The sequence below is a fragment of the Tursiops truncatus genome, chromosome 11 (genome assembly GCF_011762595.2).
Source record: "Tursiops truncatus isolate mTurTru1 chromosome 11, mTurTru1.mat.Y, whole genome shotgun sequence".
Classification (NCBI taxonomy): domain Eukaryota; kingdom Metazoa; phylum Chordata; class Mammalia; order Artiodactyla; family Delphinidae; genus Tursiops; species Tursiops truncatus.
Window position 1 is genome coordinate 43,274,061 of NC_047044.1, and position 15,169 is coordinate 43,289,229.

The window sequence follows — 15,169 nt, forward strand, 5'->3', positions numbered from 1 at the left end:
ATAAACCAACACCCCTGCATGGCTGTAAAGGGTCTAACCTAGGACTGATGTGAGAAGAGACCAAGATGTCTTTTCTCTGCAGGTACCAATATTGCCTGTAAGGACACCATTTGTTGAGCTGACAGTACCAAGGTGCACATAAAAGCAGGCAAGTAAAGCTACTTACTGTGTTGCAAGAGAAGTCAGGACCTTGTGAAATTGTTCTTCTCCATTATCATTTATTCTCTCAAGGGGATGCTAAAAAAACAGAACCAAAAAACCACACATTGGTCTAAGCCACATTATAAATCCAAACATTGGTGTGGGATTTCACTTGGAGAGAAGGAAACTTTTGTTTTTTAAAAAGCCCCTCAAACCCCAATCAAGGTTGTAAGAAAGGCTCCCAATTTAACCACCCTCGCTCACCACCTAAGACTGGTAATTCTAAAGTTTTCTGAGGTGTAAAAGGGGTCAAAGCAGCAGGAGCACGAATGGCTGGAGGGAAGGGGTGTCAAAGCATGAAGGAGGCAAGATTTGCTTGAGAAAAAGCAGTGATGATTCCTCATTGGACAGTTGCCAGGGGCTCTAGAGAATGCTTAGGAGGTCAAGTATGTGACTTAAGTAGAAGCTGCCTGTAGGAAGGTTAACAGGAAAAAGTAGCATGATGAACATAAGATGATGACAAGAGTCTAAATTTTTAAAGCTTTAGGATTTCAACAGAATGTAGATATATTTGAACTTTCAGAAGGGATAGTGTTGAAGAAAGGGTGAAACCAGGACACATAAAAGACCTGGGAATTCCCACAACCCCTAAGTGCTTCCTGCTCCAGGAGGTAAACGATTATGTGTTTACTGGAGGTCATACCATTTTCCCTGTTACTGGTGCAAAATAATTCATCAAATCCCCAAGCTTCTTTTCAAATCACGATTTCCCCATTTACTTTGGTCACCAAACAGTCTTATTCTTCAGTGGCCTGTAGACTCACTCCCACCTACCCCCCTGGGGGGCACAAATGAAGGAACTCCCCCTTAGGCTGGCCCCAGTAACTCAGAATTAAATAAGAGGTGGAGCTGGCAGCCTCCTAGAGACTAAAACAACATCAGAGACTAAACCTACCTTGCCAAGAATGGAGAATTTATTCAGATACTGTTTGCTAATTCATGTATGCCACAACAGGATAAGAATTAAAGGTAGAAACCTCACACTCTTCCTTATACCTGCCTACTGCCCAACTAGATTCCAGACACTGCATCACTATCACCGCCATCTTGCTAAACGGAGGCCCCTAGGCACTAATCACACAGGCAACTGCACGTGTCATAAAAATGCACCACAACTTTAAACTTACAGCATTAAAAGCTGTACGGAGCTTCCCTGGTCGCGCAGTGGTTGAGAGTCCGTCTGCCGACGCAGGGGACACGGGTTCCTGCCACGGTCCGGTAAGTTCCCACATAACGCGGAGCGCCTGGGCCCGTGCGCCATGGCCGCTGAGCCTGCGCGTCCGGAGCCTGCGCATCCCGAGCCTGCGCGTCCGGAGCCTGCGCGTCCCGAGCCTGCGCGTCCGGAGCCTGTGCTCCGCAACGGGAGAGGCCACAGCTGGGAGAGGCCACAGCTGTGAGAGGCCCGCGTACCGCAAAAAAAGGTGTACGTCTCTCTCTGGCTACATTGGTGATTCTCCAGTTAGTTCAATATTTTAAAGGCTGCAGCAGTATGCAAAAGAATTTCATTTTGTTTCTTTTTAAAAAAAAAAAAAAAGTTTAGAAAGGTATCCAGGAGATGGTGAGTTTTATTTTGTCTTGTCTGGATAGAGGTTTGATTTGCTCTCGAATGTTCCAGGGTGGTGAGAGACTAGGAGAAAGCACAGAATGCAGAGGTCTATTCGGTGTAATCTTCTCCTTCATTTTCATCTTCACCATCAACGGCAAGAGCAGCATACTTGCTTGCAGAACTGAACTTAGAGGCTGGATTTTCTTCAGCTTTCTTTGGCTCAGGTGCAGATCTGGAGTCTTGATCCTTTTTGCCATCTTTCCTATCTGACTCCTTCCAGAGGTCTTTGTTCCCTCCATCTCCTGGACCACGGCTGGAATTTCCACTTTGGCCTTTTGGGGCACTCACCCCATCTACTTTATTTTCATCTTTCCTTACGGGTCCTTCCTCAGATGGTTGAGCTGGAACTACTTTCCCTCCACCACTTGTCGGGGACTGCTGCTCTGTGTCTGAGCTCTGAGATCGAGCAGGAGGCTTAGAACTTCGCTGTTAAATAGTCAAAATTCAGCTTTTGTTCTTAATGCTGATTTTATAAGCAATTTTTCCTATATTCCTTTTCTGTTTCCCAAAGATGATGATAGCAATGGTAGATAAGTAAATATAATCTGAAAAGATAAACTATCTAAGGAACTGTTTTATTAGTCTAAGTTTCAAGAGAAATTTTCATATCATATTCCTTAACTTTAAATTACACAAAAATATGGAGCCTCCATCAGCCCTTGAAATGCTATGGTTATTTCACGTCTGTTTTCTCATCTCTGACTCCCATAATATACTATAAATCATACTTACTAAATATCAATAGCAAATGCAGACATCTATAGACCTTTGAGTGGTATAATTTTTATAGTCAGATATCTAAGGTCATTATCTATTTTTGCACACTCTTTTTGCACACTTAATTTCTGACTTATCTTTCTCTGATGTTATTTCCATAGGTACAAATTTTGGTCTTATTTTTAAGAGCTTGAAAATAAAGCACCACAGTTTGTCACATGTCAAAATTTTCTAAAGATGGGGAAATTGTACCTTTTTATAGATATGCATTACTTTATTTACAGGCAGGATTTTTTTTCCATTAAATAATTTTTTTCACTTGTTAAATCATTTGGGATAGAAGCATGGCAGGCACAATAAAAGAACTGGCTTACCTTGACTGCTACTATTCTTGTGAATTTAAATAAGCATTTGAACATTCCTGGTCTCTTTCTTTGATACAATGAATTATTAGACTGGACTGTCTCAAAGATTTTCAGCTTTAAATTTCTAAGAATCTAGCTTTCTTTTTGCATATCTAATTAGATAGAAATTGTATAAAAGCAATTCTGGTCAGATGAGAAAGGATTCAGTTAGGTTAAAAGGTGATCACTGGGAAAGGGTTAAAATGGAGCTCAGTGGTGTTAACTAGCAATAAGTACACCGAGCTTCCACACTGGGTCATTGTTATTATACAAACCACCTGTGATTGTACTTCATCTCTACCCAAATTCTGTCCATAATTTATGCCCTGTGAAAGACATTGCTCAAAATGCTGGCCTTTTAGTTTACTGGGAAACTTCATTCTGATAGATTTATTCTCCATTTCATCAAATTTTCCTATTGCCGTAGTCATACCCTAAAACACCAATCTTTGATATTGCTTTACTCTGAAAACATAACAAACATCCCAACATTATCTCCAATATTTTCATTTCCCTTCTCAGTTATTACTCCAGCAACTGTTCTCCTTATATTTTGTTTCCTACCATATTATCTCATTGGGACTTTCCCCCTCCCATTAATATGCCTAAATTCTCCAGTGAAACCCAAAACCTGGAAAAACGTAATGTTGGTTTTCTTTATGCCTACCATCAGGGTGCTGAGCCTTGGATCAGTATCACAGTATCAGACAGTGATAGAACTAATCATTTATAATCATGTGCATCAGTGACCCTTTTGACCACCTGGGCAATCAATTACTTATAACAATTTTTTCAGCTTTGTGAAACTTCCCATTTCTCCCACTACATGCTGTCCTCAGCAGAAACTTAAACTTTCTCTTCAGCGAGAAAAGAGAAAAATATCAGTGAAGAATTACCTCAAATTCCAACTACCAATCTACAAACCAGTATAAATTCTCACCCCTTCTCTATTCTTTCCTTTCTGTCACAATGCTGCAGTTGTCATTCTTCCCTTCTAAAATCAACATTAAAGTTGGCCTTTAAGTTATTTCATTCTACTTCCCTTTATATTCAGTATCTTCAACTTTTTCAACTATATTATGTCTGTCCATATGTATTTATGCATATTAAAAACACTCCAGTTTGAACAGAAATGTCCTTTCTTAAAGATACATTCAATTTCAGCTATAATTCTATTTCTTGCACTTCATACTCTAACTCTGTAAGTAAGTTTCTAAAATCTTTGTTTCTATTTCATCATCTCTCATTTGTACACCTACAGTTCAAGAGAAACAACCTTGGCAAATGGCACCAATGACTTCCAAGTCACTCCAATCAGGGGCCACTTCTCAGTCTTCTTGCTTAAACTCTCACTACCCTTCTGAATAAGTGGCGCTTTCTTTAAAACACTATCTTCTCTTCAGATTTGATTCCACTTTCAACAAGTATTTTTCCTACATTCTCAATTCTTTCCAATGGTCTATAGCATCTTTAAATCTTGGATTTCCTCATGCCTTCTTCCTCAACTCTATTTCCAATTTACTCTTCCTCTCATGTATTACCATGGCTTACCAAAGCCTGCAAATATGTATTTCTAATACTCTTTTTTGAACTTTAAATGTCTGTATATTTATCAAATATCCATCTACCTATCTGTCTGTCTGTCTGCCTATCTATCATGGTTATCTATCATCTACTGCCTCTCGACCCCACAATTTAAACTCAAAAGCAAATCACCTATCAATCTGGACCAATTGTCCATTTCCCACAACCTGCCAGATGTGTGAATTTCTTCTAGAATAGCACTCTTGTTCTCTCTCTAACCTCTCAATCACTCCCTGATTAAAGAAGAAGTTATCTGATTGATTTTTGGAAAAAAGAGCAGAGCATGCTTGGCTCAGTTCTTTTTTCCTATATCATGCCTATTCCTTCAGTATGCAGCCTTTTATTTAGTCTTATGATATACTCAATTGCTTCAGTCAGGAAGATAGAAGATAGAAGATAGAAGTTGATTTGTCTTCTTTTTCCTCATGTCCTTCATCCCTACATATCCAACTAACCTTGTACTTCTCCAAACTCTCACTGTTACCCTTCTATTTCTGCCTTCCTCTCTCTCTCTTCTGACTACTGCAATAGGATTCTAAGTGGTATTCCCCCATCACTTCTTACATCCCATACAACTCCAATTTATCTTTTAAAATGCATATAGTTATGTCGCCACATCACTTTAAAAAAATCTTTCAGTATTTGTAGTTACCTATAGGAAAAAAATCCAAACTTCTTAATCTGGCTTAAAATTGGTGTACAATTGGGTTCTTGTACTTGCCTCTCTTACTGGCTACCCACAAGCTTGCTCTTTAAGAATTAGCAGTAGCCTCCTTCTCAGAATTCTTCAATATGTTATATATTTTTACCAATTCAGAATTTTTATTCATCCTATTCCTTCTGTCTGGAACAATCTCTACCTTCTCCATTTGAACCTATTCTCTTAGATAATATCTATTATTCTTTTCAGTTTTCAGATTTCAGTTCTCAGGTTAACAGCCAATTCCCATGGAAGTTCTTTATTGATTACTGAAATAGATAAGATAAACAATTTGTATGCTATATTGCATTCTGTATTTTTCATAGCATATAATGGAAATCATAACTCTAAATTACTTGTTTATAAAAATTTGTGTAATGTTTTTCTGTCTTACTAGACTCTAAGCCCATAAGGACAGAGCCTATCTTTTCTCAGGGCCACAATGTACTCTCCAACATATTGAGAAGTTCAGTAGGTATTTGCTTAATAAATGAATAGCCAGTAAAGAAGTAGGAATTTCACAGAAAATTATGGCATGAGGAAGGTGAGGAAAGAGACTTTGGAAATAAGGATGGTTATATTGCATAAGTAAGAGAGCAATTATGAATTGTGCACTTACATCGTAGGGCATTTTTACAGAAACTTTAGCAAGTAGATCTTGGGATACTATTCCTTCCTCCCTTTTACATATGAGGGAAGTGAAACACAGCAGAGATTATGTGGCTTGACAAAGACCTCACAGCCGGTAGAAGTGGCACTGGTTTACAAACTCAGTAATGTGGATGCAGAGCCCATGCTCTTTAGCACTATTTGTCTGGTTTTGGTAGTAGAGTAATGCTGGCCTCATAGAATGAGATAGAAAGCATTCCCTCTGCTTCTAACCTCTGAAAGAGATTGTAGAGAATTGGTACAATTTCTTCCTTAAATGTTTGGTAAAATTCACCAGTGAACCCATCTGGGCCTGGTGCTTTCTGTTTTAGAAAGTTATTAATTATTGATTCAATTTCTTTAATATATATAACCCTATTCAGACTGCCTATATATCCTTGTGTGAATTCTGGCAGGTTGTATATTTCAAGGAACGCAAATTCACACTATCTTTATTATACTTTTAATTTTCATGATATCTGTAGTAATATCCTTTTTTTCATTTCTGATATTAGTAATTTGTGTTAACTTTCTTTTTTTCTTAGTTAACCTGGCTAGAGGCCCATCAATTTTATTGATTTTTTTCAAAGAAACAGCTTTCAGTTGTGTTGATTTTCTCTATTGATTTCCTGCTTTCAATTTCATTGGTTTCTGCTCTAATTCCTATTATTTATCTTCTTGTGCTTGCTTTGGTTTTAATTTGCTGCTCCATTTCTAGTTCTTTAATGTGATTAAAGCAAGCCAATTTAGAGGGTCTGACACATTCCTTAAATTACATGAGTTAAACATTAAAAGTAATTAAAATTACTACAAATGTAAAGGACAAGAGAAACAACATATATATATATATAACCCATGTGCATGTGCACATATATGTGCATGTGTATGTATATGTATACATAATATGTTTGGTGAATATTGAATGAAAGGATTTCCATTTTGAAAAGTGAACTATTTTCTATTCCCCTTTGAAATGAGACTCAGAAATTCACAGAAGCATTTTTAAAAAGAAAATGTGAGGGTTTTTGATTGTATTCTTTAGTCTGGTCATCCTTGCTTGAAATTTGCCTACCATACAAACTATTCTCTACTTCTGGTTCTCTTCTTTTAGTAGATAGATTTTGGAACTTTTGGATAGATTCATCAAGTGCCAATTTTTATCATTTTATTCCTTATTATTTAGTACTGTATGTTGAGATAATTCATACATTGGATTTCACTGTTATTTAATTCAATATATAGAAATTCACCTAATCTATTGAGATTTGTATTATTATTATTATTACTATTATTATCAAAAGTTTTGTTTTACTTTCAGCTATCAATCTTCAAAATTATACATAGTTAACTTGATTATTTATATATTCTCCCATATATTGGAAAATATCAAATATGCTTAGTAATTTTATTGGCTTTCTCCAAATATCTGGTCACTTCTGTATGTATTCTTGTACTGTTTACCCCAGTTTTGATATTTGAAAACATCCACCATTCTTCACAAAGTATACTCATATAGGCTTTTATTTAAAGACCAAAGATGAGTAAAGTGAGATAGAGAACGCATGTAGATATCAGAAATCAAAGACATTCTGCAATGAATCCCTTTTTTTTTCACATACACATGGGCCATGCTGAGTTTCTAGATTGAAATGCCATGATTTGTGTGAAAAATCTTGATTTAAGGAGTGCTCCTCAAAAAAGCTCTCAGCATCCCTTTAAATAATAAAGCCACACTTGTCAAATGGGTTGGGCCTGCTGCAAATCAGCTGTAAAGAAACTGATCCTGTGGGTCACCAGGGACATTTGAGACTTAAACATCACATCATAAATACCACTATTTTAATCTTTCCCTGAGTCAAAAACCAGATGTGAAGGAGTCCCAAGATATAAAGACTGAATTTTCCCAGTCCAGCTGTTAATCAACTCTGGCTCCACATCACTAATATTTTATTTTGAAAGGCTTTATTCTGTTTGCACCTGTCATACCATTTTATGACAGTTTGTCTCTAGATCTTGTGGAGGAAATATGGAATGGACTGCTGGGTAGTGGGTTTCAGTCTTAAGTGTTCTGGGCATGGGGCTTCCCATTTGTTCCCATGGCCTTGATATGCAAAGCACAGCTTGGCATCTTATTCAACAATCCCAATAATGAACACGTAACTCTCTTATTTAGAAGCAGACACCTTTGTGGACAATATTTGTTTAAAACAGTATGGATGTGGCCTGGAGATGAGAGTAGTTGAGGTTGGGATGAAGTTAATCTACCTGGCAGATACTAGCAAGGTACTTTTATTGTTATGTTTGTTCCTTCTTCTCCTGATGCACAGCACATCGATGTTCATAACCTTCCTGAACTTTCCCAACTTTGCATCAGCCTTTTCATGAACAGGTTTTAAAGTACATTTTCTTTCTCCAGATTCAAGATTTACGTCTGTCTCCACATCAAGAATTGCTCAGAATTTTGGTCCCCCAGGACAACATTTTTGTTTGCCATGTTTTTTCCTGCTTTAGGATTTTATATTCCTTATTATCTTTACCTTGAATACTTCCTTTTCTACTTCTTTTCCACCTAGTTACAGCTCTGTAATAATTATTCATATCTTCCAGGGAAAGCTTTTTTTTTTCTTTTTTTTTTGCGGTACGAGGGCCCATCACTGCTGTGGCCTCTCCCATTGCGGAGCACAGGCTCCAGACGCACAGGCTCAGCGGCCATGGCTCACGGGCCCAGCCGCTCCGCGGCATGTGGGATCCTCCCAGACCAGGGCACGAACCCGTGTCCCCTGCATCGGCAGGCGGACTCTCAACCACTGCGCCACCAGGGAAGCCCAAGGGAAAGCTTTTCTTGATTTGCCACTCTGTTAGCTTCTCCTCTTATATTATGATATAAAACTTGAACTTGGCCTTCAGAGAGTTTCTGACAATTCTTTTTTATCCTCTATAGGATCTGCAGAGGAATCTGCAATCGAATGTATTTTGCCAGTTTGGAAAAATTTTCAAATATTACCTCAAATTTGGCTTCTGTCTCTCCTTTTCTTTGGAGAGATTACAGTTACACATATCTTTTCACATTTTTTTCCATTTGCCTCTTGCATTCTTTTTCTCTGTTTTCCATCCCTCTTCCAATCTGCACTTTAATCTTAATATTTTATATTCACCTAAATTCCTGATTATCAATCTTTTTTTAATACTGTGTCTAATATGACTTTGAACTCACTTATTGGATTCTTATTTTCAGCTACTTTGTTATTTTAATAAACATTTTATTTTAGAACAGTTTCAGATTTACAGAGAAATTAGAAACACAGTTTTGAGAGTTTCCATATATCCCAGACTTAGTTTACCCTGTTATTAACATCTAATTTAGTATGGTGCTTTTGTTATAATTAATGAATCAGTGTTGATAAATTATTATTAACTAAAGTCAAGAGTTTATTATGATTTCTTTGTTTTTTTCCTAATGACCTTTTTCTGTTCCGAGATCTCAACCATGATAGCGTATTACATTCAGCCATGTGTCTCCTTAAGCTACCTTGAATGTGACAGTTTCTCAGACTTTTTCTTTTGATGATCTTTACAGTTTTGAGGTGTACTCGTCAGATATTTTCTAAAATATTCCTTAATTGAGATGCGTCTGATATTTTTCTTACAATAGGACTAAGGTTATGTGTTTTTCGGAGTAAGATCACAGAGTTAAAGTGCCATTCTCATCACATTATAACAGGAATACATACTACCAATATGATTTAGCGCTGTTTATGTTAAACTTGACATCTGGCTACGGTAGAGTTTATCAGATTCCTCTATTGTAAACTTAATCTTTTTCCTCCATTTCCATGCAAACAAGTATAGTCAATTTATCTTGACAAAGGAGCAAAGGCAATTCAATGGAGAACTCACAGTCTTTGCAACAAATGGTGAGAATTTATGTTTATCTGGTTAGGAGTTGGTCTCTGTTTAATGTTTTCATAGTTGTATGTGCCAGAGGCGCCAAATTAATTTAAGTGTCCTTGTTTCTGTACCCCTTTGACTTTGGGTTTCCTTAAGAACTGCCCCTAGGAGGGATTCTGAATCTTGTCTTTCAGCTGTAATCCACTGTTATTGTAATGGAGCCCTGTTGGTGAGGTAGAAAGGTACAGGAAAGGGATGTATTCTATAACCTTTTGATTAAATCTCTGTATTTTTGTGAGCTTGTGTCTCTGGGTTGTTACCTTCATAAATGTTTCTGTAGCAGTATAGCTTTTTTTAAAAATCTCCCTCAGATGAGATAGGAAATTAGAGGAGGTTGCAATCTGAGTAAATCACTTCCACCAGCTGAGATAAAGATCTGGTAATTATTTTCCCCCCTTGGATAATAGGCAGTACTAACAGAGGAAATTCTGGGAGTATCTGACAATAATTACCCTTCCCCCTTCCCTGTCAGAGCCACAGGGTATCTTTCTAACATATTACCTTAAAGACATAGTGGGCTTGCAAAGTGTGGGGCTCGTTCCAAGATTATGGACCCCAGGTTTTTCTTATTGTCATGCTTGTCTACACTCAGCTTCTAGCAATTCATCAAAATGTCTATGTGAGCACTTCTGCATGTTTATGGTTTCTGTGGCTCCTGCTCTAAGCAAGTGGTTCTTGACTGTGACTCTCTTGATTTGCCTGCTCTCTGAATTTCATGGTGACAAATGGCCTTGTAATCTTTGTTACCTGATGGATTCAATAAAAGCCATTGATTTTCTTTTTGTTCTGCTCTTTCTTGTTTTAAGTTTGGGAGTGACAACTTCAAAGCTCTTCTTTAAATGAACACAGCTGACACCAGAAGTAGCAAACCATTGGATTTTTAACTTCTAGAATGTTAAGTTGACTCCTTTTAAGGATTTGAGGTTTATACTGATATTCTCCATCTGTTTTCTATACTTAGCAACATATTAAGCATATTTATTTTAAAGTTATGGTCTGATAACTAGGATATCTAAATGATCAATTTTTTCCCTTGGTTTTGGTCATTTTTTTGCTAAAGCATACCTCGTAATATTTTATTTAATGCTAGATATTGTATATGAAAAATTAGAGAAGCTCTGGATGATATTTTCTTCCTCAAAAAGGGTTAAATATTTTTCTGGAGGGCAAATAGAGTAGAGGCTGATTCCCTTGATCCCACAGAGGATTCATTTTAAGCTTTTTTTTCTTTCAGGCAGAACACATTCAACTTTGGCTTTACTTCTAGATCATAGCACTTACCCCTAGGCTGTGCTCCTCTGAGGTCTTAACTACAGGCCAGAGTTGTTTGACTGTGTTCTTTATCTTGGCAGGTCTTGAACTCCAACCTCTGTCTCCCTAGTATTGCACTGCTGATCAAATTTCTGAACAGTTCTCTAACTTCCCAGCTGCTACTTTCTGTACAAATTGTTGTAGTATCTTTCTGAGCATGCTCATCTTAGGAGCTGACAAATACCTCAGAGGAAACTGCACTCAGATACTTGGGCTCACTTTTTGTGGCTCTTGCCTCTCTGAGATTTTGTCCTAAAAGGCTAATCACTTTGAAATTTGCAAACTCCAGTCTCTGAATTAGCATAAATGTCAGTTACATTAAATGGAGTCTTAAATGTTCCTATTATTTTTATTGTCTTGAACTATATCAATACACATCTATATTTGAAAATATATTCAATTAAATTTTGAATGATATTTCAGGGTCTTAAAAAACATCATATGCAAAATATGGAAAGTGTGATCAGTCTACACAACAGTAATCAAGAGAAATGCTTGCTAATTCCAGGTCTTTTTTTTTTTTCATTTTTGAAACATTTAAAATAAATAATGGATTTGTTAACATTTTAAAATAAATTTAGTTGCCTGTGCTTTATATTAATTAGGATCTGCTTAAATCCTGTGATATTTTGGGGATTCCACTTTTTAATTCCATTTTAAAAAATGTAGTGCTAGTAAAATGAGAAATAATTACCCTGTATTTCATACATATAATTCATGTTTAGAAGCTATGAAACATGGATTATAAATAGAAGCTATGAAACATGGATTATAAATAAAGTTTTAAAATTTGAAAAAACTATTCTTGCTATACTATTTCAATGTGAGATCATATAGTTTACTGTAATGGAAGGACATGAAGGTATCAATAGTTAAGTGGGGAAAAATGCCAGTTCAACACTATTTACTTATTAAATTCATTTTCTTTCCATTAATTCCCTCAAATAAAAAAAACAGGACACATGAATCTATTCTGTATTAGGTTAATATTAACGTGTTAAGCTTCATTTAGAACCCAATTTAGAATGTATACATCACTAGTAATAATATAAATTTATTTGAGAAAGAATACACTTCCTGTAATGATTAACTAATTTATTATAAATATATATGTAGAGAAAAACAGGAGAGAGAGAGAAAGAGAGAGAGAAAATTTAGAGAATGTCATTTAGCCATAATAACATGGTTAAAAGAAATCCATTTTATGTATTTATTTTTTTTAAACATCTTTACTGGAGTATAATAGCTTTACAATGGTGTGTTAGTTTCTGCTTTATAACAAAGTGAATCAGCTATACATATACATATATCCCCATATCTCCGCACTCTTGCGTCTCCCTCCCACCCTCCCTATCTGACTTCTCTAGGTGGTCACAAAGCACCAAGCTGATCTCCCTGTGCTATGCGGCTTCTTCCCACTAGCTATCTATTTTACATTTGGCAGTGTATATATATCCATGCCACTCTCTTACTTCGTCCCAGCTTACCCTTCCCATTCCACGTGTCCTCAAGTCCATTCTCTACGTCTGCGTCTTTATTCCTGTCCTGCCCTTAGGTTCTTCAGAACCACTTTTTTTTTTTTTTAGATTCCATATATATGTGTTAGCATACGGTATTTGTTTCTCTCTTTCTGACTTACTTCACTCTGTATGACAGATTCTAGGTCCATCCACCTCACTACAAAAAACTTAATTTCGTTTCTTTTTAAGGCTGAGTAATATTCCATTGTATATATGTGCCAAATCTTCTTTATCGATTCATCTGTTGATGGAGACTTAACGTTGTTTCCATGTCCTGGCTATTGTAAATAGAGCTGCAATGAACATTGTGGTACATGAATATTTTTGAATTATGGTTTTCTCAGGGTATATGCCCAGTAGTGGGATTGCTGGGTCATATGGTAGTTCTATTTTTAGTTTTTTAAGGAACCTCCATACTGTTCTCCATAGTGATTGTACCAGTTTGCTCTCCCACCAACAGTGTAGGAGTGTTCCCATTTCTCCAGATGCTCTCCAGCATTTACTGTTTGCAGATATTTTGATGATGGCCATTCTGACCGGTGTGAGGTGATACCTCATTGTAGTTTTGATTTGCATTTCTCTAACGATTAGTGATGTTGAGCATCCTCTCATGTGTTTCTTGGCAATCTGTATATCTTCTTTGGAGAAATGTCTATTTAGGTCTTGTACCCATGTTTGGATTGGGTTGTTTGTTTTTTGATACTGAGCTGCATGAGCTGCTTGTAAATTTTTGAGATTAATCCTTTGTCAGTTGCTTCATTTGCAAATATATTCTCCCATTCTGATGGTTGTCTTTTAGTCTTGTTTATGTTTTCTTTTGCTGTACAAAAGCTTTTAAGTTTCATTGGGTCCCACCTGTATACTTTTGTTTTTATTTCCATTTCTCTAGGAGGTGGGTCAAAAAGGATCTTGCTGTGATTTATGACATAGAGTGTTGCACCTATGTTTTCCTCTAGAGTTTTACAATGTCTTGCCTCACATTTAGGTCTTTAATCCATTTTGAGTTTATTTTTGTGTATGGTGTTAGGAAGTGTTATAATTTCATTCTTTTACATGTAGCTGTCCAGTTTTCACAGCACCACTTATTGAAGAAGCTGACTTTTCTCCATTGTATATTCTTGCCTCCTTTATCAAAAATAAGATGACCATAAGTGCATGGGTTAATCTCAGGCCTTTCTATGCTGTTCCATTGATCTATATTTCTGTTTTTGTGCCAGTACCATACTGTCTTGATTACTGTAGCATTGTAGTATAGTCTGAAGTCAGGGAGCCTGATTCCTCCAGCTCCGCTTTTCTTTCTCAAGATTGCTTTGCCAATTCAGGGTCTTTTGTTTTTCTATACAAATTGTGAAATTTTTTGTTCTAGTTCTGTTAAAAATGCCATTGGTAGTTTGACAGGGATTGCATTGAATCTGTAGATTGCTTTGGGTAGTAAAGTCGTTTTCACAGTGTTGAGTATATGTATAGTATCATGTCATCTGCAAACAGTGACAGCTATACTTCTTCTTTTCCAATTTGGATTCCCTTTATTTCTTTTACTTCTCTGATTGCTGTGGCTAAAACTTCCAAAACTATGTTGAATAATAGTGGTGAGAATGGACAACCTTGTCTTGTTTCCTTAGAGGAAATGGTTTCAGTTTTTCACCATTGAGAATGATGTTGGCTGTGGGTTTGTCATATATAGCCTTTATTATGTTGAGGTAGGTTCCCTCTATGCCAACTTTCTGGAGGGTTTTTATCATAAATGGGTATTGAATTTTTTCAAAAGCTTTTTCTGCATCTATTGAGATGATCATATGGATTTTCCCCTTCAATTTGTTCATATGGTATATCACATAGATTGATTTGCATATATTGAAAACTCCTTGCATTCCTGGGATAAACCCCACTTGATCATAGTGTATGATCCTTTTAATGTGCTGTTGGATTCTTTTTTTTTTTTTTTTTTTGCGGTATGCAGGGCTCTCACTGTTGTGGCCTTTCCCGTTGCAGAGCACAGGCTCCAGATGCGCAGGCTCAGCACATATAGTATTATTTATGTACCTTAGAAGATCACCATGAAGTTAAACCAAAAAACTTATTTGAAGCAATTAGCTCTAATAATCACATACAAAAAAGTGTTTACACACTCCATAGTCAATGTGTCCAAATATTTATTTTAAATAAATGTTAGTCAAAATTTCTCATTTTACAGTTCTACACTGATTACTATTCTAAAATCTACTATAATTTGTTATTGCATATTGTTTACACACACACATTGCAGATTTGAACTATTGCTCTTTTGTAAATGGGACATTTTCTGAAACAAAGACCAGTATTTTGCCATAATTGGACTTTGTGAAGAGCATTATTAGGTTATGGCAATTTTAGCAGGCATTCTTTTTCTTCCTAAATGGCTATTTGGAGATAACTGGAGAAAGCAAAAGAATATCCTTGGTGTTAGTTGGATTACTACTTGATAGGAATAAAGCCTACATGGGGCAACATGAAACCTACAAAAGAATAATGATAAAAAATTAACGAACAT

General features: G+C 36.4%; 1 long non-coding RNA gene across 1 annotated transcript in view; it reads right to left on the reverse strand.

The window, feature by feature from the left end:
• LOC141275845 (uncharacterized) overlaps positions 1–15,169 on the reverse strand; it is a 194,760-nt gene that overhangs the window by 89,094 nt on the left and 90,497 nt on the right. The window contains exon 3 of the long non-coding RNA XR_012324290.1: positions 167–237. This is a non-coding gene — a long non-coding RNA (uncharacterized lncRNA). The remainder of the gene's footprint in view (positions 1–166; positions 238–15,169) is intronic.